This window comes from Peromyscus leucopus, chromosome 1 (genome assembly GCF_004664715.2).
Source record: "Peromyscus leucopus breed LL Stock chromosome 1, UCI_PerLeu_2.1, whole genome shotgun sequence".
Classification (NCBI taxonomy): Eukaryota; Metazoa; Chordata; class Mammalia; order Rodentia; family Cricetidae; genus Peromyscus; species Peromyscus leucopus.
Genome location: NC_051063.1, coordinates 88,654,870 through 88,676,246, shown reverse-complemented (window position 1 = coordinate 88,676,246; position 21,377 = coordinate 88,654,870). Strand labels below are relative to the sequence as shown.

General features: G+C 38.2%; 1 protein-coding gene across 7 annotated transcripts in view; it reads right to left on the bottom strand.

Moving 5' to 3' along the window:
* The window catches only part of Sox6 (SRY-box transcription factor 6), a 560,497-nt gene that overhangs the window by 444,781 nt on the left and 94,339 nt on the right, over positions 1 to 21,377 (bottom strand). For all 7 annotated transcript variants that reach the window (XM_028884562.2, XM_028884567.2, XM_028884566.2 and 4 more), the window contains one exon: positions 7,859 to 7,928. The gene's annotated coding sequence lies outside the window, so the exon portion shown is untranslated. The remainder of the gene's footprint in view (positions 1 to 7,858; positions 7,929 to 21,377) is intronic.

The window sequence follows — 21,377 nt, the reverse complement described above, 5'->3', positions numbered from 1 at the left end:
CCTGGTACTGTGCTAGTGGCAGCTGTCACTCAGAGAAGTGGAGGGGAGAAAAGGCACATGGACACCTAAATACACTTTGATCCACAGAGGAATTTTAAAAGTTACATTCATTGTTTTGTTTATTCTTAAAGTACAGAGGCATAACAAGAATCTAAGATGTGAAATATCAATAAATGGTAATTTTCTCATAGGATATTCAAATTTTTAGGATTTTTAGCACACAAAAATCTTAATTGATAGAATGTATATGTGAGATATAGAGTTTATGCAATTCATGTGAAAAGCATTTTGGTGTTATGTACACACACACACACACACACACACACACACACACACACAATGTATATATTTGACATTCATGTTCATTAGTTCCAGGAAAAAGTAAGACAGGTTTTTCAATCACACAAAGGTTTTGAAAGAGCATTAACTGTGTCCAGAGCTGAGACAGATGTATTTAAATAAAATACAATATGAATGTAACCAGCCTGTTCAATCTATGAAGGAGCAACAAACAGCTTCTCAGGGAGAAAATGCTAGATATTCTGTCAGTTTCTTTGGCACTTTTCAGATGTGTATTTTTTTCATTTCTTCTCACAGACTGTAAACTCCTGGTCTATTTTAAATCTATCCTTTTTCTCTTTTAAATTCTGCCTCATGTTAAAGATTCTTGAATTCAAATTCTTATGAAGGACTGGAGAGATGGATCACCAGTTAAGTACATTGGCTGCCCTTGCATAGGACCTGGGTTTAGCTCCCAGCACCTATATGGCAGCTTACAACTGCCTATAACTCCAGATCCAGGGAATCCAATACCCTCTTCTGGACTCCTCAGGTCCCAGGCACACATGTGGTACAGATACTTACTTAGATACACATAAATAAAGTAAATCTTTTTTAAAATTCTCATGGAGAGAATTCAAGTTCATACTGAGTAGATGATGGTTGGTTGGCTGGCTGGATGGATGGATGGATGGACAAATGAACAGATGGATAGATGATGAATGGATAGATAGCAGATGATGGGTAGACAGACAAATGTATATATGGATAATTGAATAGTGGATGGATAGATGGATGGATAGGTAGACAGATGGATAGAAGGATGGATAGACAGATGGATTAATAGGCAGATAGATGGGCAGATAGGTAGATGAATGAACAGATATATGAGTGGATAGAAGGTGGAAGAATGAATGGGTGGGTGGGTGGGTGGGTGGGTGGTGGGTGGATGGATGGATGGATGGATGGATGGATGGATAAATAGGTAGATGGACAGACAGACACCTGGGTGAATGATTGGATAGATGAATGGATGGAAGGATTATGGATGGATAATAGGTGAACAGATGGTGTTTATACAGCTGAATGGATAGATAGATGGATATCAATGTTTTTCTGAATGATAATATAACAAAAATAGTCAAGATCCTCAAGGAAGCTGTGTGGCTATATGTAATTTCATGAAGTACCTATTTTCTGTTTCACTTCTGTTTCCTGTACTCTCTTAGCAGTTTATATAGAACACTGTAAGCAGATTGAAAGATTTAAACACAAATCTATGGCATGAGACAAATCTTGCATTTATTCTCTCATATTCATTTCCTCCTTGGTTGGGAAGCAGAAGAAAAAGATGCCATAAGACCATTTTTAAAAGTGGCAACACAAATAAAAAAAAATGATCAACAGAATTTTTCAAAAGCAAAAAATTTCAGACAAAAGATTTCTTGACCATCATATATACTATTAGCAAGGAAAAGGGCCAAACAACAAAAATAAGACCACTACTAGAAGACCAAAACAAGCACTTCCATGCTAAGGACTACCTAAGTTGAGTCTGCACACCCCCATGGTGGCTTGCCTCTCCAGGAGAAAATTCAGCTGGTCATACAACAATCACTGACCATGACCCAAACTCAAATTAGCAGCACAAAGACCTAAACTATGGGTCAATCTCAGAGAATAAAGACTAGAAAAGTACTCTCTGTGGATGAGGAAGAGAATACTGAAAGTCCAGGGTATGACATCTGTGCTCCTGGAGGAAACTATTAGTGTAAGACAGCTGAATTGCAATGGGATGGAAAAAGTAAGATTATTCTCATTAGTTTCACTACAGAATCTACACTTCTTGGAATGTCTTAAGATGTACTTTTAAAAGCATCAAGTTAAAAAAATACATTTGCAATAAATCAGGAGAAAATGTAGAAGGTCTTTTAAATAACTTGCCCAATCCCAACAAGTATGTCTACATCTTGGAAAACAATCCTAAAATCCATTTTGTGATCTGCAAAAAGCCTCCTATTTGAGTTGTCTCTTGTCCACACATCTCTCAGTGTCTCTGTTCTTCCTAGTTACTCATGATATTGGAGGTACAAAGGTTGCTCCATCTCTTCAGCCTTATCTCCTTCTCAAAGGACCTGGATTCTTTAACACTTGTCTTGTCTGTCCCATATCATACTTAAGTTTCTCAGTGTACCCAGATGTTTCCCTTTAACTGTCTGCCCTGCAACTGTAGGTTCATGGAAAAATCCACTCAATTAGTCAGAATCAACACAGTCAGAGGTTCATGCAATGCCATTACTAAGAGAAATTCCAGAATGTTCCCTTCCCTTAAAGCTGTCAGTCTTCAGTGAATATGAATTTAAGCACATATTTTATCAGTCATCTGTTCTAACTTGTGATGTAGTGATATACATAATAACAAAAAAATAGTATTCCCATGAGGAATAATATATCTAATTTTCTTTATTAGTTTCAGGAAACTCAAACATTAGTGGAAAACATTAAAACCAAGCATGAGCTTCTTAACAGCCTGCCCCAGTTGAAAAAAAAAAAAAAGTTCAGTCCAGGTAGCTACAAGGGCAGAGACTGGATTCCATTAATGCTGCTGCTTAATTGTTTGTAATGCCAGGCACAAACAGGGAAAATAACAATTAACTGGCAAACAGGCCTTGTGCTTGTGAATTCCAAAGCTCTGGAAAAGCCAGAAAGGAGATGAGATGGAAAGTCTCAGCTGCCAGTGGGTCCATTCACTTCTGCCCATAGGAAACTGAGCTGAAGGGGGGCAGCAGCCACTCTGTCCAGAGAAAACTCCACCCTTAGAAACTCTCTAGTACCAGTTCAAGCTTTCAGCCCTCAACTGAAACCACCTCCCTTCTCTTCTAAGTACTGTGCTAATCTCTTAGTGCTCAGCAAATAATAACAACAACAAGCATACATCATGAGGATCAACTTTTTGACTGATAAACATTAAAGGTAAGTCTCTTTTACCAGTCATTTGGGCAAAGTGAGGTTTAAAAATGTATCTTTTTCACTATAATTAATTCATGTTTTTGAAAACTCCCAGCAAGAAATATGTAAGTAATACACCAAAAAAGAGAGCAAATATACACCATGTACATTTGCTGATACTCCCTCACCTTATAGTTGAGAACAACACCCAGCTGAGGTAATGACTGTATTTACCCTTCTCTATATGCATGCATTTGGTCCTTGCATTGAGAATAAGTGTAAGAATATAGGGAAATAAGTAAGTCTCTCTTTTTTGATTAAAACAGGCTCAGAAAGCAACTTGGAGCAGTTATCTCCAGTCCCCACTGTTTCCTTTCTCCAGTGGGCACTGACCAAGGCAGCATTGACCTTTGTGTGGTTCCACCACACCTTCAAATGCAGCCAGTAAATGCAGCTTTAGCACAGTCCTATAAAAACATGAAAGGACCACTATAGCATCTAAAACTGAAGCTGTTGGTGCAATGTTGGTTTAGAGAAAACCTTATGAATGCTAAAGCAAAAATATAATGATACTTTGCTTAGTTGCCAAAAACATTACAATAATTCAGTTGTTGTAATGTGTGAGTTATCTTGGAGGCATCAGAGTATTGCCAGGTAGGATTCAATGAGTCCTCAAAGTCACTGCTCTTGGGGACATGTTTCATCATCAACTGATAATGAGCACACGTGTCATTGTCCCTTTGTCCTTCTATTACAGCTTCCCCACATGGTACATGACCACCAAGACATTATTCCATACCCTTCATAAGCTTCCTGTACAGCACCAAGGTAGGCCCACCTTGAACCAAGTCCACTCACTTCATAGGGAGTATGTGATGTGTGAGAAATCTGTGCAGTTCTACTTCCCTTTTCTTCTATAAACCGCCCCAAATCGTTGGCGTTGAAAAGTAAACCAAGATCAAATTTAGAGAAGTTGTTTGAAATCAGTGAAGATGAAACACTTTGGTGCCAGACAAAAGCCCTGATTTTAAGAGTGAGTTTTGGCCTTTTCTGAAACGACTAGCTCAGGCTGTGTATTTTATGTCTGCATATATTGGCATGCCTCACATTTAAGATTATGACACACCAACTTATTTTGAAATTTTAAAAATCTTCCACTGCGTGTGTTTCAAGTCCTCTGTGACTATCATTGATAATTGAGCAATTAACTTGAAATTACCAAGTGAGCTGTGATGGCACAATGTGTAGCAAGCCACATGAAAGAGGAAAGACCAGAGGAGTGCTGCGAGGGAGAGAAGTCATAAGGAGGGAAAAAAGGCCATAATGACAGTAACAGTTCTGAGGACGTTTTAATGGTCCCAGGTCTTGGGTCTGAGTGTGCTCATAGAATAAGTTAATGGAACAAGTCCTGAGTCTTGAGAACCCTTTGGAGCAGTGTGTTCTAGTGCTACAAAAAGAAACTTTCTAACTAGTCTTGTGTAATACTCAGGGATTGCTCCAAACACTAAGTGAGGGAGTTTCATTAGACAACAAAACAATTAGGTTCAAAACCTTGACAAACAGATCTTAAGAAATACACGCTCATAAAAAAGTAGTTGGAAGGTCTCACTTTACATGTAAGCCAGACAAGCAAAACCTCTAAAGTCTGAGTTCAAGAAGGCATTGAGCTACAAACCAGAAATGAAGAGGCGAGGTGTGGCATGGAGACTGTGAAACCTCAGCTCTACCGAAAACTCAGAATTCTCTGAGCTGCTCATTGGATCAGGGTCTGCAAAATCGGACTTTTTCTCTAAAACTGCAGAGTTAGTCTGATGAGGAACATAGTGTGAGCTTCCACACAGGCAGTGGAGCAAGTTCTATAAACCTAAGACCTACCTGACTCCAGTGAAGGTCATTCTAAAGGCTTATAAGGAAAACCAAAAATTTAGGAAGTCAGAGAAAAGAAACACTATTAATCACAGTTTTTTTCTGAAAATCCCATGGATATTACTCCAAAACATGGTCTGATTTTGTAAAAGTAGAGCGGGCTTTCAGGAATCAATTAGAAAGACAGCAGAGCACATATAAAGAGCAAGAGTGCATGGACACCAGTATATAAAACTTAAAAGCTGTGATGTCATGGATATGCAGTCAGATTAGCAGCTCCTTTCAATTAAAGTAGATTTCTGGCCTTGGTTCACAAATGTATAGTAGGTCTGTGCATTGATGTAGATACTTCAAATGTCAGTATATCTCTAATTAACATGAGCACACAACTGTAAAACTGAGAAGGCACAATTCTAAATTCCTTACATTCCCAGCATTAATGCTTTCGTGGGGCAGCTCCCGTTGTCATGGAAAATGGCATTCAAGCCCTATTTGTGGATTTTCACAGCTCATCTTTTTTATTTACCTGCTCTATGTCAAGATTAGACTGGAATAATATTTTTTAAAGATAATGCACTTAGACCTACTTTCCCTTAAATTCACAGATGTTCTCCCTGAGGGAGCCTTGGTCAGGGCTATGCTGTTTGCCACAGATTTCTTTTCATTAAATACACACACACACACACACACACACACACACACACACACACACAAAGATGTGAATTAATGATTCCTTGTCTCTTCCCTCCCCCTCAAAGAAATCTATGTAATTCAAAAAATTCCAGCTAAAGTATGACATGTAGTATTTGGAACAAAAGTGCAGGAAAACACTTAGAAAGGTGGAGAATGGGTGGGGACAGGGGGCTCAGCACTGGTCCCCGGCCCTGGTATACAGCAAGGCCCTACAGTCAGAGAGAATGACAAGAACAAGCAATAGAAAATGGAAATTGTCTCTCTGAAGACAGCACTGATTGCACACCCCCGAGTTCAGGCAGGAGTCCTGCTGCGCTGCTACATCAAGGTAACTCGTGCTCATCGTGCACACACTTTAATGTCTATAAAGTCAGGTGTTATGCTATTATTCCTGCCTCCAGCCTTCGGTTAATCAATATTCTCTGTCTCTCTCTGTCTCTGTCTCTGTGTCTCTCTCTGTCTCTCTCTCTCTGTCGTGTGTGTGTGTGTGTGTGTGTGTGTGTGTGTGTGTTTGTGTGTGTGTGTGTTTGCACCAGACCATAAAATACTTAGTGGTCTTAGAGAAAGATTTACTGCTATTAAGACCATGAGGAAGCAGCATTTCTATGTGGGAATTCATTTCAAATTGTTGGAGTGGTCTGGGTAGATTAGAAAAACTAAGTATCTACTGAACCATCTTTGAATTTTGTTGTTTGTTAGTTCTATTTAATCATTCATTATCTTGATAAAATTTGATAGAAAGGATTACATAATAATTTTTATCAAAAATAAAAAATTAAAAGTGATATACTGCATACAGAACAAGATCATTTTGCCAATGCTTACTGTGGAAAAATATGTCATTTTATTCCTTAACAAAGAAGAAAGAGAAAGGTAGAGAGAGTTCTAGAATCAGACATGGTGTCAGAAACCACAATCAATCTGCTTCACAGTGCTTCCTCCTCTGACCAGGGTGGCAGATGTGAGCAGATAGATTCCAATTAGCCCTCACACACCCTCAGTGTGGTCTATTCATTATGGATGTGCAAAATGATATCCCACCTTCCTTATCTCCCAGACTTCCACCGAGGTGTGAGGTATAACTTTCCGCCTTCAGTTATGCAGTGAACAGGCAGTTCCAGGGAATCCGGCTCACAAAGCCTCTATCGCTGACCCCATCCATTGCCCTGTTTGATGGCCTGACTAGGTGAGGGTGTCTACCCCTGAAGCTGCTACTCAGTGTACCTGGGGACTAGCTCCACAGCAACTGAAAGAGACAGCGGATCAGTCACAGCATTGTCACATCTTTCCCACAGTCCTGCAGCATAAGACACCCTTACCAAAGCTTGAATCACTGGCCATGCCCTACACTAGCGTTTTCTCAAGACTGGCTACTTCCTTATAACAAATGTATATCAATTAAAGCATTTCAATTAATTAATTTAATTAATCTTTGGTAGTATTAATCTTTGGTAGTATTGAATTTTTCCCTTAAAATTTATCTTCTCTCTTGAGAAAGGGTTCATTCTTCTCCAAAATATGGTTTAAAAGTATAAAGCTATTTGGAAGATGGGAGAAAGAGGGAAATGCCACCATTTTGATGTACAATATATAGTCACCAAATGAGTCTGGTTCCATGGCACACAATCTCCCTGCACTGACTGCTCTTTGGATCTGTCTTATCTCACTCTTCTCTGAGCACAGTCACATGACGCTTTTCAAGCCCAGATAACCAGAAGATGTACAATGTCATCAGGGCAAATCACTCATCTATATGTACAGGAGAATTTTTAAGGTAACCCGTTCCTACAGTGGGGCTCTATTTCCCAAAATAACAAGTTTTTTGTTTAGGCTTTTGGTGATGGGGCTGCAACGTGTTACTGCACAGGAAGTTACAACAAACAGGCTTTTATAGCAGCTGACATTTTCTTCCCTGCTCTTGATCCCAAAATAATCACTTATGAAAAAACTAATAATATTTACTAAACAGTTGTTTTAAAACTAACCAGAATTTACATACAAGTTGATTTGTTTGTAAACCGTGACTTTTCCTTTATATAATGAGAAAGGTAAAGACTGAATCAATACTCACAATTACACACGAGGATCACCCCAGCACCCAGAAGTCACTGGTAAATCGCCTTTGAATTCATGAAAGTGACCTAAAAAATTGGATAAAAATGAAATGAAAAAGCATAAGTAAAGTGCATTTGTATGCTTTGTTGAAGAATTGCACATTCTGGCAATGAGCATCAACATTCAGAGTCAGCATCCTCACCTTCTCTAAGAACTCTGCCAAGACTTTGATGTTGAAAGCAACAATTATGTCAATGTTCTATATCAAAAAATACAACACCTCCATCCACGACAGCTTTTTCTAAAAAACATCAGCAATAACGGGGGTGTTTAAAAGTCCGAGTGAAAACTAAAGGAATTTTTTTTTCAGAAGGGGGAAATAAAACTTACAAGCTACATTTGAAAAACAGGCTTTACTTATCCTGAAGGTTAAAAAGAATTCATTTCATTAGGACTATCCTGAGCATGTTCAACAGAAATGTCACATAGGTAGAATTAATAAGAAAAGCTGCAGGTTTTGCTCTATGCTAAGGGGTGAACTGCTGGCTGCTGAAGCTGTACACAGTGCCTCCTGAATGGGCCACAGTTCTCCCCAGCATTCTTGTGCTGCACACACTTTAGTATACACTGAAGTAGCAGATGTAGTTCAAACATGCAGAGCCGGCTTTATAAAAACTACACTAGCACAATGAGTCACTTATGCCTCTAAATATCTACGGTTTCCTCCCTCTAGAGCCACCATGCATTGGAAAGTAGTTAGGTCGTTTGTTTTTATTGTTTGGCCTAAATAAAGCACATTTGGGTTCCATGAAAACAAAGGAACTCTGTTACAGAAGCTGTATTCTTTCCAGAATGTGAGGACGAGGACGCTGATGAGTAGTGTTCAAATGAAAGTAATGATGGAACTTGAGTTACTAATTTAGCTCAGAAACTTTCCTGGATTCTAGGGATGAGTTTGACTCATTCTGCAACTTTAAAATATAGATGGCAAACACACAAGTTAGAACAAACTAGGTCTAAATAAAATTCATTCTGGAAAACAAAGAAAAATGTGGTCAATATTGTTGCAGGAACCACCACAATCACCACAAATATCATAATAGATTAAAGTAAAAGTGAGCATCTGAAAATGAGTGGTGTGGCAAACAAAGGAAATATCTAATTCTGCCCTTCCACAGCACCTAAAATACACTTTGACCTAAGGGATCATGATAAATTATTAAGGATAGATGGATGGTGGAGGCCTGGCATTTGAGCAGAGGAGGGTTTGGTTAGAGCAGTGTTTCTCAACTTGGGGGTCATATATCAGATATTCTGCGTATTAGATACTTATGATTCATAACGGTAGCAAAATGACAGTTATGAAGTAATGATGAAAATAATTGTATGGTTGGGAGGAACTGTATTAAAGGGTCGCAGCATTAGGAAGGTTGAGAACTAGGCTTAGAGCATCACTGGGTTTCTTCATGACATGCTTTTGAAGAAACTTGTGCCTCAGGTCATCCTTACTGTGTTCACCACTGTTCAGCAACTATGTGATGTGACTTCCAGGGAGGGAAGAAATATACGAGTCTGTCCAGGGAGACAGCATTATCACTCATGCTTGGTAGTTTACCCTTCCCTGCTTTGAGACATCAGACATTTTAGGAACTAGGAGTGCAATGTTACCTGGAATACAATGACCCTATCTAGACATTCAACATGAATTACCCCAAAGCAGCAGAGTATTTGGCTCTTGGTTGGTTGGGGGGGGGGGAGCACGAACTTACTTTCTTTTTGTAGGGATCCCCTCACTTCTTTATGAAGATAGCACTTAGATTCAACTCCAGTGGCACAGGTCTGGATCCCAGTCACTGGGACAGCTGAGACAGGAGTGCTGCAACCTCAAAGCCAGCCTGGCCTACAGAGTGAGTTCAAATGAGACCCTGCCTCAGCAGGGTCAGTAAAAAGAGGGCTTGAAAATGCACCTCAGCGAAAGAGCATTTGCTTAGCATGTCTGAGGCCCTGGGTTCAATCAGTTCTTGAGGGAAAGAAATTAAGGTTCCCAAGAAAGAATCTGCAGCAAAATGCTAGAAACCCCAAAAAAAAAAAAACCCTATGCAGTTTTTAAAAAAATCATACCTTGTTTCTCTGGTGACTATTTTTTAAAGGCATGAACTGCAATTATGAGAGAAGCATAATTCACTGCCATGTTAACAATATGGAGGCATACAAAGGAACTAGAAAATATTGTGGCTAATAAGGATGAAACTTTTCAATCATTGAGCTGTTTACAAGTTAATATCTCTAACTCTGAAATATTTTAAAACTTGGAACAAACCAGATTCCAGACATTTGAGGCAAAAATATATTCTAATATACATATACATTAAAGGAAATTCTCTATATTTCATCTGTGAAATCATTGCAGTCTTGCTACATGTGGAGAGAGGTATCTCCTGGTCAAACTGCTGATTGACTTACACTATTGGTAAATTCCAGAGCAAACAGTTGGAAGAGAGTATATATTCCTAACATCACATAATTCATTGTCATAAACAACAACAACAAACAAAATGCTGCAATTTCCTCAAACATAGAAAGCCGGCATAAAGAAGTAACATGTTAGAACAGGCCCAGCGTGACAACCAGCACACACTGCATGTTCTATAAGCTATCCTTTTGAAATCTAGGAGAGATTAGGCTAAAGAAGACATTTCCAAAAGTAAAAGTAGCTGCTTTGGTCCTAAGGGCAGCACAGAAGTGAGAAAATCTAGAGGAAACGCCCAAGAAAACCACAAACTGTTTAGTCAAGGGAATCCCCAGAACACCTAGTCCCCACAGACTAGCCAAGTCTCTGCCTAGTCACTCACTCGGCAAATAGTGTGATGGGTCAGGGATCACACTGGAGTGTAAAACACAGAAATGAATTTTAAAAAGTCTTCCCCTTCAAAACTTCTATCATAGAATTTTACATTTTACACAGTGGTAACCTGCTCCCTACCTTATATTTGTCAACCCTTCACACATTCTTAGCTAAATTTTAAATTTTATTAGTATACTTCAATATAAAAGGATCATGAAAAATCTGAAGGAAAAGGTACAGTGAAGAAATACCAATATTCAATAATACAAAAATGTTAATATTAAAATATTAAAGTATTAATCTTATAACCAGAGAGCTATAAGTAAAACATTTACCCATAATACTAGAAAAATGCTTTATAAACTGGATCAAATAGTACTGGTGAAGGAGTAGATAAATAGGAACATTCATGTATCATGAATTGGACAATAAATTGGGATAACTTTCAGAACAGAAATTTAGCAGTGTTAAAGTACAAATGTCTGTGTCCTTTAAATTGCCTAACAATTATCCTAAAAGAACCAATCACAAACACATGAAAAGATACAGCTCATGTAATATGTATGCTCACTGTAACAATTTTATAATAGTGAAAAATAAAAAAGAAAGTACTGGTTGGAAAAGTTAATTATGACACAGAAACATTACTTTGTAACCATTTAAAATTAGGATATAAATCTTATATTTACTGACATAATGTTGCCACAATATATTTTTGAATAAAAACAATATATACTAAAAACAAATTCATAGTAAACCAAATGCCTATTTGCATATATGTGAAAATCAAATATATGTCCATGTATTCAAATTTTACAAAGTACAATTTCACAGAAATTTTTATGTTAAGTAATGGTCACCAAGTTCATATTTATTGTTATCGTTACTATTGCAGATTGGGGGTTTTATATGTAACATGTTTGACAGATGCAAAAACAGCAAAACTACTTCTAAAACCCAGTTTGTTATTTACACATTCAAAAGAAATCAGATACATGGTAACTTGTTATTAGTCTAGGAACAAAAGTCAAGTGTTAATATTAGGGGTTTTTAGAAAAAATAGAAACTCAGAGTTACCAAGCAACTTCAGACAGTATCTGAACATCAAATAAAGAAACCATGAACACTCAAAAAAGCCTGTCCCATTCTGCCAAAAATAGCTGACAGATCAAAGGTAAACAGCAAATAAAAACACAGGGCACCTCCCCATATAATTACAACTTTAAAAGCTCTCAGGCTAAATTTTTTAATCCTACATAAAGTTCTGTCTCTAGGCCACACCCATTTCTTTTTTAACACTCCTTTATTTTTTCTTTATTGTTTGATTTAGCAAGAAGGTTCAAACATCAACTAGGCAGTTACATTAAATGGCCTTCCAATCCTAAGAGACAGTAAAGAGCTTTTAAAAAAAAACTTGTAAACAAAATTTTGTTCACCTTTACATTAAATTATAGCAAATTGATGAAGAAGTAAAGAATTTTACTTTGTAGATTTGTCACTGATTTGACAGTGTTATATGTAGTGAATCACTGAGTTAAACCAAATGCCTTCAAAACATTTCTTTCCTCAGTGCTTATCTTTTACATTTCAAAATAAAAGCTGAGATATTAAGATATCTGCAATAATCTGTGTGTAAATCTAAAGCATTTCCTGGAGATATGAATTTACATTAAAACCTTTACTATCCTGTTACACATGCACACTTCAACTACATGGAGTTAAAACAAAACAAAACAAAAAAAAACCTTTTTCTTCATAGTTTTATGAGGCTGAACTCATCTTTCCTGAACTCTACAAGGCTTAGCTTTATGCACTTAATGTTTTTTAATAATCATAAAAAGTCCTGCAGAATTTAGCTATACAAATACACTGTGATTTCTTTTTTTTTTTTTTTTCAAAAGAATTAATACCCAAGTGTGGTATCGTGAGTGTTCATGTGTGTACAGGTACACGTGAACCTGTGCACACATGTGTGGAGGCTAGAGGTCAACTTCAGGTGCTGTTCTAAGGAGCTGCACACCTTGTTTTCTGCTGGTACAGCACCCTTTCCTAGAGGAGCCTTCTTCTCTAGTGAAATGGGATTTCTACTCTTAAAGAGTTCCAAAGACGTTATTAATGAAGCCAGATCAATTAGCTACTCAGTCTACTGTGCTGCTCAGTCTACATAGTCAATAGTATTTCAGTACCTGTCCCACCTCAAAAGGGATGTTAGAAAAGCAATCAGAGGAGATAACTGAGCAGCACAGAAACAGACAACATTAAGATGTTCTCATATTCTAAAGACATTGGCTACTCCATTGGCAGTCAAATCCCTGGATGTCAGGACTCCTTCATAGTCCTTAAATTTTACTATAAGTCCCCAAAGGCTAGTGCTATATTTTGAAGTATTCATTATGATAGAAACTGAAGTTTAGTTTTTAAAGTATTTTATTTAAAATAGCAACGATAAATCTACTATGCAGCAGTATAACAGTTAATGAAAATCATTGTTTCTCTTTTTTGTAAGTTTCTTAAATGCTTTCTTCCCTAAAAGACAGCTATGTTCTCCTGGGTGCCACTAATGTCAATCTGTTGACAGGCTGGTTGGCGACAACAGTGAAAAGTAGCCCTTTTTACAAAGATACATACTTGGAAAGAGGCACAGTGTTTTGTAGCCTTTCCAGATAATTGTGACTATTTTTCTTTGATCTATATCAAAAACTGACAAGTAACAATTTCTCAAAGGTCAAGGGCAACACAGAATCTGAAGCCTGAAAACCAATATACTTTTTGTACCCTCTGACTTCAAGCCCTCTGGTCCTCACCTGGGTCTTTTGGACGTTCATGACTGTAAATTCATTCACTCATTTGAAAAGTAGTGGCTCATTCACTGAGTTACACAGACGTCCCAAACACTGACATTTTTGTGGTGATATATTGTGCCCCCCAAAATATTGTGCACCCTAATAAGCTTATCTGGGGTCAGAGAATAGAACAGCCGCTAGATAGACATAGAGGCCAGAAAATGATGGCACACACACCTTTAATCCTAGCATTCTGGAGGCAGAGATCCATCCAGATCTCTGTGAGTTCAAAGCCACAGCCAGGCATGGTGACACACACACCTTTAATCCCAGGAAGTGATGGCAGGAAGCAGAAAGGTATAAAAGGCATGAAAACCAGGAACTAGAGCTGGTTAAGCTTTTAGGCTTTTGAGCAACAGTTCAGCTGAGATCCATTCGGATGAGGACACAGAGGCTTCCAGTTTGAGGAAACGAGATCAGCTGAGGAATTGGCAAGGCGAGGTTAGCTGTGGCTGTTTCTGTTTCTCTGATCTTTCAGCGTTCACTCCAATACCTGGCTCCAGGTTTGTTTTTTATTAATAAGACCTTTTAAGATTCGTGTTACACATATTTTACTATATAACAGTTTTAAAATGACATTTCCTAATATTTCTACCAATTCTACCGGAAATGTTTTTAAACCTATTGGAAAGCTTTCAAGTTCAATGTGGTAGATACAGGTTTTCCAAACTATTAATTTTCTCCTGAAAGACTGAATTTTTCTAACAAAGAATAGTGTCAGTTGGCTTTCTTTCCTTCTTCTTTCCTTTCTTTTTTTTCTTTTTTAAGTTGCATTTCCAATAATGAATAAGCTCACTGCTCATTTTTTGAAGCTATGTCTGCCAAGGGCCAGACATACCATTGTGTCTTGTTAGCTGTGCTTTCGAGTGAAGACTATACTCCACCAAAACATGCTCATGCACACGATGACTTTCCTCATGATGTCCATAACCCTGGGTTTGCAGTGTGAGCACTCTATGCATACTTCCAACTTCAGAGTATTAAAACAATACTAAATAATTAATAAAATCAATAATTTTTACTCAGGTGTAAAATTAAACAACTTTGTCCTTTTTATTTTTTTATTTTTATCATTAGTGATTAGAAATGAGTTCTGTATTGTGTCTCTAAGACACCTCCTAAGATCCTCTGATAAAGGATGTAACTTCATCAGGCTCACGTTCAGGTACTGCTTCCATACAGGCCTGTCTAGGGAACACAGAAAACACAACCATGCAATAAGATGAAGGTGGTTTTGACTTGGAAGACAAGGGCACTTAAGAGTTTCTACTGTGCAGGCCCCTTTGTGATAACTGATCATGTACTCTAAAACTCCACTCTGCTCTAAGGGAAAAATAACTAGTTTAACATTTTCAAGTCAACAAAGAAAAGGGAAGGAAATTGAGAACAGCAATTATGATATTGTAAGTACTAATTAAGAGGTATTTTTTCTTTTCTCTTTCCAAAAGAATAATGCTATTAGGTAGAAATCACAAAGTGGTCAATTTTAGTTGTCCATGAAAAATATTTTTTAAAACAATGGAATAATTTGTTCATAAAATTAAAGGTGGTCAGTCTGCCTGGTGGTGGTGGCCTGGTCTTTAATCCTAGCACTCTAGAGGCAGAGCCAGGCAGATCTCTGTGAGTTCCAGGCCAGCCTGGTCTACAGAGCTATTTCCACGACAGCCAGCCCTGTCTCAAAACAACAACAACAAAAAGTGTGTCCAGTCTAAGCTGAATGCTTGTTAAGGGGATTATCGAAAGAATTCTTATGCCACACTAGAAGTTGAAAGTTGTGGGATCGATTGGTGGGTAGTGTTGCCATGAGTTCAGGTCCTAGAACCCAGGTGGAAACTACCACAGTGGCTCATATCTGTACTCCCAGTGCTGGGGTGTGGGAAAAAGACAGGAAAATCCTGAAGGCTCGATGGCCAGCTAGTCTGACTGAATCGGTGAGCTTCCTCGGGACAAAAGGAACTGATATTGCACAATGTAGGCCCATGGTTCACCTCTGCCAAGCTGTGCAGCTGAATTGTACACCAGAACTAAGATTGCCTAAGTGTGACATGTTTATACAGCCAACAGCACTGTATTGCTCTTTAAGTTATTGTGGACAAGCACAGTGGGCACAAATCAGTACTCACAGGAAGAACAAGGAGGTTGTTTAGAAGAAGAAAGCATGTCTTTTAAAGGGCATCTTACAAAGGCAGATTATCACTACAATCCAAGATCAAAATACAGACCACAAGCTTTCAAGAGCTGTTTCTAGATTCACCATGTGACTTTGTCCCTAAATCGTTTACACTGACTACAGAAAAATTCCCCATACTTTATGACTGCAACATAAAAGACCAAGGCCAGCTGAGCAAAACCAAGCATTGTTAATGGGTTAAAAAGAACCCTGGATATATTTCATAATTTCTTTATTCAATAAACATGTACACTTTTTATCTTTACCTCCCTTTACTTTTCTTATCGAATATACTTCTTTGAAATACTTATTGTGACAGAGTTTTCCATTCGTTTTGTATTTGAGCTGGGGACGGAACTTAGAACTTTGTGCTTGCTAAGCAAGTGCTCTAGCACTGAGCTATCCTCAACCTCAACCTTATAAAGGTGTCTATAAAGTATCACCTTTCTCCTTATCTCCTCAGCATCTATGTGGTTTCGGGCATATGTGTGCCACTTAAAAACAAAAGGCAGTGAAGAAGGTCTTGTGTGAGTAGAACTGGTAAAACAAAAGCCAAAGTGTTTCTTAAAATAAGATTTAAAAAAAAAAAAGATTAGGCCCATCCAGATGTACCAACTGTGTGTGTATGTGTGGTTCTACATCATGGTTTGCCCAGGAACCTATTTTTATGAATTATCCCTAGGTACTTTCTACCATGCTAAAATTCAAGCATGAAAAGCCAGTGTATTGCACATGGGTAAGATCACAAAAACTTGAATAAATTTTCAAAATTTTTATCTTATTGAAGACACTTAGTGATTTGGGTCTTTTTATTTTATTTATTTATTTATTTATTTACTTATTTGTTGGTTTTTGTTTTTTGGGTTTTTTGTTTTTTTTTTGGGGGGGGGGTTGGGGGAGGGGAGGTTTCAAGATAGGGTTTCTCCATGTAGTTTTAGTGCCTGTTCTCGATCTTGTTCTGTAGACCAGGCTGGCCTTGAACTCATAGAGATCGCCTGGGATCCATACTGGGATTAAAAACGTGTGCCACCACCACCCAGAGAGTCTTTTTATTTTTAAGCTATGAGGTATTTCCCTGATGGTAAACTGGAATTGGAAACTAGACCTAGGCTTTACTTAGAGATCTTAGCTATTACTAGGTGGGCTGTTTTTTCTTCAAATATGAGGTAAAGATACAGGAATTTGGGTAGCATATCTGAGAACCTATGGGTATGTGGCATAGACAAGGATCTCTGAGGTTTCATAACAATAAAGCTCAATTCCAGAGCTCCTGCAACTGAGATCTGGGTTCTTCCTCTTACAATAAAATCTGTAGCTAAAAGTCTCACATTGGTGGAGAGGATTTCTTCCCCTACTCAGCTTTCCCTTCCTGAATTATACTCATTAGTAAGAATGGAGAGGCAAAAGAAAAGAAAAAAGAATGGAGAGGCAGAACACTAAAAATAACAATAATGTACAAAATCTTGCAAATAAATACCGGATACCTGAGATGTGCAGACATCACTTCATTCAGCCTGTTGTTTCTAAACAGTACACTGGTGAAAACAAGTAAGCCAGGGCTGTTCTTTGCACCAAGGCAGTTAAACCAAGATACATTTAAAGACATCTTAAAAGGGTCAGTTTGATCCTTGTTTTAAGAAACTTCTTGTTGCCGCTCTCAGAACCACTCCCTCTTAACCACAAATAATGACTTGGGTAATGGAGCTTGGTAATTGAAAAGTATCAGGCAAATAACACCAAGATGAGTTGACACCGCCTGTTGTGCAAATATGTACTTAGGATGATTATAAAAATAACAGCTGCATTATCAACTGGACACCAACCAGAACAACTTACAGGAGTACAGAGGGCCAATGTGGTCTGAACTTGCTGTGTAGCATGGATGTGGCACTTTATATGTTTTAAGCATTTCTAAATTCATGGCAGAAATTTAAAAGGGGAGAGATTAGAAAAAGCAAAGATTTAGTAACTTGGGTTATTAAGAGCCCAATTTCTTGAGTGTGTCAGTTACTCATTGGGCAGTGTATGCTTTTTCTGCTGGGCACCATGCTAAGCCCTGGAGAAGCACAAGTAACTCAAGTAGAACTGATGACATCAAGGTACTCATAGCGGGGGAAAGAAGTTGCTACAGCAGTGTAGAAACATCCAGTAAGGAAGGCGGAATAAAAACTGTAGAGCCTCGTGTTCTCTGATAAAGAACGTGTATTCTAGAACGTGAATATTGCTGTCCTTTTCCCAGTTTTTGTGACAGTCACAGGTAAAAATCTGACTTCTGCATGGGGCACAGCTTTCACATATGCATCTCTTCTCTGCCCTTACTCTGAGATTCAGCTAAAATGTGTCCAAGTCACAAATTATACAGATGACATGCTGGCTGGTAAAGCCACCAACCTGAGTGTGCTTAGGTGCCTGTGTTAGGCCAGACGTCAAGGTTTGGTCTCTCACTGAACCTGGAGCTCAATGCCTAGGCTAGAACTGCTAATTAGTGTAGGGCCCTCATGTCTCCAACTCCCAGTGCTGGGATCACAAGTATGTAGTACCATGCCTGGATTTCATACAGGTGCTAAGGATCTAAACTCAGGTCCTCATGCTTACTCAGTAATCACTTTACCCATGGAGCCATTTCCTCAGCCCTACAGATAATACTTTTTAAAGAAGAATGACTTAAGGGCAACAGGACCCCAGAGCTGAGGCCCCTGGAAATGCTTTCATAGCAGTAATGTGCTGAGTGACTGACCACTGCAGACCCACTGGAGGTTAGCTGCACACTGTGAGCCAGTCCTCCCCAATCTAAACAGGTCATTTGCCCACTCTCAAAACACAGCAACAAGCATCATGGAGAGATCCACTCACCCCTTCACTATAGTTTCAAAATAGCTTAAGGGTCTCATTGTGAAGTACAGAGGAAACCCAACCTGGCATCTCACAGGATTGCCCCACCTCTGAGGTGCAAATCATGGTCAAGGAAGCAGACACGTGGCTTAAAGAAGGCCCTGCAAGAGGTTGGTGGCAGGGCTTGCATGCTAAGTCCAAGTTTACAATTGCTAGGCTATGTCCACTCCAAGGTGAAAAGAAATGTCTCCTGTTGTTTCATCTGTAAAATGGGATGGTGAGCATTGAGTTTCAGTCCTTTACCTTTACACTTAACTCACTTGACAAAAGGTATTTTGTACTTAGTTCAAATGGGAGCAGGAACAGCTTGGGCTTAAACACATTTTTCCAGTGCTAGCACCCTCCCACCTCCCCAGCCGCCAAAACTGCCAATTCCTTTTTCCTGTCCAGAAATTTTCCTTGTTTCACTTTGTCTTGCTGACTCCCTCTGCAAACGAGATTTGATGGAACAGTGGTGTGTGTGTGTGTGTGTGTGTGTGTGTGTGTACACAAGAAAAATGCCCTGACTACTCTACATCATTCTGTCTCTGATGTTACTATGCTAAGACTAGAAATTGGCAAAAACTTTTTTAAATTGAAAAGATGGATTTTTCCTAAGCTCTCCAATGTCCTAGCCTAGATCTAATGTCATCCCCATCATTCCTTATTCTGGGGAATTGATGGTAAGAAAGAAAGACAACTAGGGCCAGCAAGATAGCTCAGTGAGTAAAGGTGCTTGCCACCAAGTCTAGGGACCCAAGTTCAATCCTGGGAATCCACACAGTGGAAGAAGAGGACTAGCTCCCACAAATTGTCCCCTGAAACACACACACACACACACACACACACACACACACACACACACCACAGATGATAGATGATAGATAGATAGATAGATAGATAGATAGATAGATAGATAGATAGATAAACAAACATGTTTTATAAAGGAGGACAAATATGAAACAAATTCTATCACCCACACATAGTTCAGCTGATGTCCTATTTCTGAGCGAATCTCCACAATGACCTGTAAGAAGGGATAACTATCCCACTGTATAAATAAAAGACCTGGGATATCAACAAGATTAAACATTCACTTCTCAGCAGGTGCTGTGGTCAGTGCTGAAACTCAGCTAAGTCTCATTTCAAACCTCCTGCTCACTTCCTGTCCCATAAACAATGCTGTTCAGGGTCTATGACCCCAGCCCCTTCAAAGCTTGTTGGTTCTTATGCCAAGAACACCTTTTAAGATATTCTAAATGCTGTCATCTGTGTCCACTGACCCCAGCCCTGCTTTTCAGCTCCCATAATTCCTCAAGACAGATACTCTATCAAGCACATGTGTCAGCCCACCCAAGCCTTCTCCATGCTGCTTCCGTTTCTGAGTAACTTCTGGGATAGACCTGGAACTTTGTACATGCTAAGCAAGCACTCTACCACCTAGCTACAGCCACAGCCTCCAGTCATTCTTCTTTTAAAAAAATCAAAAGTAAAATTTTAAACCGTATGTGTGACACACATAATATGAAAACTTAAAGAAACTAAAGCAGAATATCCTCTGGTCATGGATGTTATATTTGTGCTCAAATAAACGGCTTAAATCTTAGGTGATTTTTAAAAAATATTAAAAGATATTAAAATGAAGTTTAATATCTTCCCAAGAACAAAATAATATGCATGAGCCTTAGGTTTAAAACCTCTAGTGTAAATACTACTAGAGTACAACTGAAGAAGGTATTACTGGTACAGAAATTCACTAGCAGACCAATGAACAACAGAGTGGCTTTTGAAAGATGAATATGTAGAAGAACTTAGCATGCTGACACTTCAAGTTAGTAAAGGAAAATAAACTATTCAACAAATGATCCTGAGAAAGTATCTATTCAAGAAAAAAACAACAGTATTGAATCCCTACTTCACATGTCACACTAAAGTAAATTCCATATGGGTTTTTTATAATGTAAAAATGAAAACCATAAAAAATCTATCAGAAAAACGTAGATGATGATTTGTATAATCTTACAGAGTGATAATCCAAGCATGCTATTAAAATAAATAAATATTAATACAAATTATAACTTTATTGTTTAATTTCTATATAAATATAATAAAGGGACAAACCACAGTTTTTTAAATATGTATGTTTGGAACAGTATGACAAAGAGGAATGGTAAAAGCTCCAAAAGTCATTAAGAAAATGGGAAAAAATATGTTACAGAGGTAAGTATTTACAAATGACAAAACAAAATAGCAAGTAAGCTTTAAAAAATGTCCAACATCACACTAATTTTCAAAATGTGACATTCATGAACATAAGGAAAACTGGTCCCTCTTGATGACTGGTGAGAACAACGGTGCCTTCCAGAAGACAACTTGACAGATTTACATTCACTATACATATCACCAATGGCAAAAATTCAAATGTGGAAACATATAAAAAGCAAAAGATCCTGGTTCTAATACACATAAATTTTAAATGGAGATGTCCTTTGCTATAAAGAATCTTGTTTGTCTCTTTCCTAAGTAAAGTGTTGAACTAGAGGGTAAAGATAAAAATGTATAACACTCACAGTGTTGCTCCTAACAGTAAGTAGCTGGGAGCCAGCAACAGCTTGTTGGAGCAGACCTGAGTAAGATCTGTGCTCAGAACAGAGTACAGTGCAGGCATTAAAGCCGGGACACACATTTAAACATTATAGTTATCAGAGAGAAAGACAGCCATAGCTATAGAAATGGAAGGAGACTGAAGAAGCCAAGCCATAATGTGTTCAATTAACATAAAAACAAACTATCTGGTGTATATAAA